Here is a 3,610-nt window from a genome sequence, read left to right on the forward strand (position 1 = left end):
AATGGCCCTTCATCTATAACCCCTCTTTCAGTTTAGTTTTATCAGAGATGGGCATTCCATTGCCATTTAAATATTGTAGGTGCAAGAACCCAGCAAAATAATCCAATATAGTCCAGTAGTCCATAATAGTAGCACTCATAGTTTTAAAGCTATAATGTATTATAAATCTTCTGGGCTGTCTGAACCCCTGCCTGGAAACTACAAGGACCGAGGTTCAATCCCTGGTACCACATGCTGTGCAGGCCCTGGAACCTGGCATGGTGGTATACTCCTGTAATCCCAGAACTGGGGAGGCTGAGACAGGAGGATCACTCTGAGTCTGAGCTGGGTAGTGAGACCCAAATAAATGAAATATATATATATATATATATATATATAGCAAAGTTTTGGTAACAAAAACATAAATAGTCCACATTTTGTGAAATTTTAAATATCACATAAGTAACATATATATTGCTTTAATAAGCAAATGTTAAAAAAGCTGCATATTCTCATGTTAGGAGTACATAGGAAAACAACACTTCTTTTTTGTTGTTGTTCTGAAATTGCTTTATTATTTTTCTCTTAAAAAAATCAATAAAAAACAATGAAACAGACCCCAGGGAATCCTTTTATTCTTCCTTCAGTGCATACAGCACATCATCCTGGCTGATGGTGAGCCACATCCAGAGGAGCAGGTCATTCCTGCTGGGCTCCATGGGGAGGAGGGGGCAGGAGCCCAGGCATGAGCACATGAACATGGTCTCTGACATCGTGGGGTAGGGTAGTCCCTCCACTCGGCACACAGCCACATGCTGACTACACAGCTGTTGAAACATTGCTTCCTCCAGTCCGGGTTGATGGAACTCAGCAGGGAAGGCTCTCAGAAAGCCCTGTTCCAGGATGGAGGAATTCTTGATGGAAGTGAAGTAGGATGAGGAGAACATCTCGCCCACAGTTTCCATGAAGTGGGCCACAGGGACTGGGCCGGGTGAGTCCTGCTTCGGACTGTAGAACTTGCAGATCTCTGTGGCCCACCAGCAAACATCCAGGCAGCACTGTGCATCCTTGAAGAGGGCTGCTACCTTCCTGGCCATCAACTGGACGGCATCATCCTCAAAGAACTTCCAATGCTTGAGTCGAGACTCTAGGATCTGCTGCAGCTGGCTGTGAGTATAGGGCTGGAAGGGCCCAATTGGCTCTGTACCCAGTTCATCATGACTCTTGCAGGCAGATCCATGGTGTTGGCAGTGGTTAGTACCACCAGGCAGGCCTCCTTGTGAGTGGGCCAGTCAAAGAGATTATACATGACATCTTGCTTGTGACTCCACAGAAGGTCAAACTCAGCCACAAGCAGGACAGTGGTTTCCTGTGGGAACTGTTGGTTTGCCAGCAGTTCTGCTGCATGGTTAGCTGTTGCCTTCTGGCCCATCAGCTTCTGCAAGATCTGCATATAGACTTGGTGGGGCTCGTCAATTTCATGCCACTAACCTCGATGTATTGGAGGGGAGGAACGTCATTAGCTTGGGCTGCCTGCTGCAGACAGTGCATCATCTCGTGCCCCAGGAACCACAGAGATGTACATGCATCCTCCAGTTTGGTCAAGAAGTTTGCTTTCTCCAAAGTTGTAAATGTCTTGGAATTCCTTCTCTCGACAGGGAAGAGACTCAGGCACAGCAGAAACGTGCAGCATGTGCCCGGTCTCCTCCAGCACCCTGGCCTGCTCCTGGGCCACTAGGTTTCATCTGCAGATCTTGTCAGTGACACAATGTGGTGTTCTAGGCCTGGGAGTCTTCTTTTGTGTCCTGGAGGGGGTCTGGATGGATGCCTCTGAGAAAGGCAACCGGTTCCTGGATGTGTGGCAGGACATTCTTTTTGGAAGTGGTGGAGTAGAAGCCTCTTCCTCCTCACTGCTGGAGTCAGAATCCTCTGCTGCTGGCAGGAATTCTTTCTCTCATTTGTCATTTTTATTGCTTTCTACAAATTGAAACTGTTGCCTAATCTGATTCATCATCAGGAGAGAACTTCTTCGGCAGGTGTAATGGAAGTAGTGGCAGCTTCATTCTGGCCCTCTGGTTCTTTGCCTCCCGCTTTTTGCTGTAATCTGGTGGCAGAGCCACAAAAGGCAACCTTGAGTATCTCTGGCCTCCACTGCCAGCGGTAAGGCTCCTCTCTTGACTACTTCTCGTGGTTTTCACAGCCGACACTCAGGGTCTCAGGGTCACGTGACATTCAGGTGCCTCTTTCTTGCCATCTGTACAAGTCAAGTGCAAGCACTCCAGTTTTCTTGGGTGCTTTCAGAGCTGGAGATGGCGTCTTGATTCCCTCAGGCTGGGATCGCTTCAAATGGGAGGTGGGCTCTGAGAAGACTGCTGTTCACTTAGCTTTTCTTGGAGTAACCACAGAAGACCCGGAAGTGTGATGGGATGTCTCAGGGTCAGGTGTCCTAGTGGAACTGCCCAGCTCCAGCTCTTCCTTGCAATAGGGATGTGACACAACTTGGAGGTAGAATGTCCTGATTCTATTCTTTTGACCATATTTTCTGCTGTGTGCCAAGAATGGCTTTCTGCATTGCTAGTCCTGGGCCCTGGCACTTGGGCTGTCTTCTTGTAGTTTATCAAGCTTTGTGAATAGTTCTGAGGAAAGTGGTCTGAACTTCTTTTCATTCCAGGATCGTTTCACAAAGAATGTTTTCTCATTTTTCAGATGCATCAGGATCTCTTCATCTGATGCTAAAGCCATTACCTGGATGGGGCCAGTGATGGTTTCAACACTAATGTTGTTGTCACAGGCAGGGTTGTCATACCAGAAAATTTCCTGTGTGTCAGGCTTCCAGCCCAAGAAATGCTGTTTACAGGGAGCAACTTCACAGAATCGAACAAACCACTTTATGCACGCATGTTTCCTGGAATGAAGTTCATAACCATCTTCAAACAATTCAATCAATTTTGCAACATATGGGTTTTCATCTTTCCCTTCAATCAACAAGAACTGTCCAGCTTGGATGTGAGTCTGAGATGAACAACCTTCTCTTTTCACAGACATTTCTTTGTAGGTGGCCTAATTTTCAATCCAGCAATGGTCTTCCAACCCATGAATAAGCCTGCCTGGTCTTCTGCCTTGTGTTGTAGGGCGCTGTGTCTCTGGGGGCTGAACCTTCCATGGGCTCTCCACTTTGGGATTTCTGCATGATTCAGCAACTCCAATCCACCTGATTTGCACTTCTCTCTTACCAGTCACCAGCCACTTGCAGTAACCAAGACTGGTGCCAGGCTAGAACTCGAAAATGCACAAAAGAAAATTTTGCACCCGACACTTCTAAATACTATGGGTTTTTTTGAAAAATATTTCATTTTATATATTTTTATATTTTAGGGAAGGGGAAATATTTTAAATATAGGTATCTAGAAGTGTTCTCATTACTATATTATTCCACTGCCTAAAAATGATATAATATTCAATTATAGAATCATCCACAGACTACATTTAAATGAAATGTATATCTTCCCTTATCTCGTTAAAAATCTTTCTAATGAAGAATTCCTCCAACAAGTTAGTACTTTTAATTAATGCTTCTATTTTGCTTTTGTACCAACCTTTGTATTTCCCACTCTCATCAAAAAATTTGTTG

At 45.2% G+C, this 3,610-nt stretch overlaps 1 pseudogene; it reads right to left on the reverse strand.

Annotated features, from left to right (window-relative positions):
- Positions 1-611: 611 nt before the first annotated feature.
- LOC101567595 lies at positions 612-3,169 on the reverse strand (annotated as a pseudogene).
- Positions 3,170-3,610: the final 441 nt, after the last annotated feature.

Source organism: Octodon degus, unplaced genomic scaffold (genome assembly GCF_000260255.1).
Source record: "Octodon degus isolate 3935 unplaced genomic scaffold, OctDeg1.0 scaffold00247, whole genome shotgun sequence".
Classification (NCBI taxonomy): Eukaryota; Metazoa; Chordata; class Mammalia; order Rodentia; family Octodontidae; genus Octodon; species Octodon degus.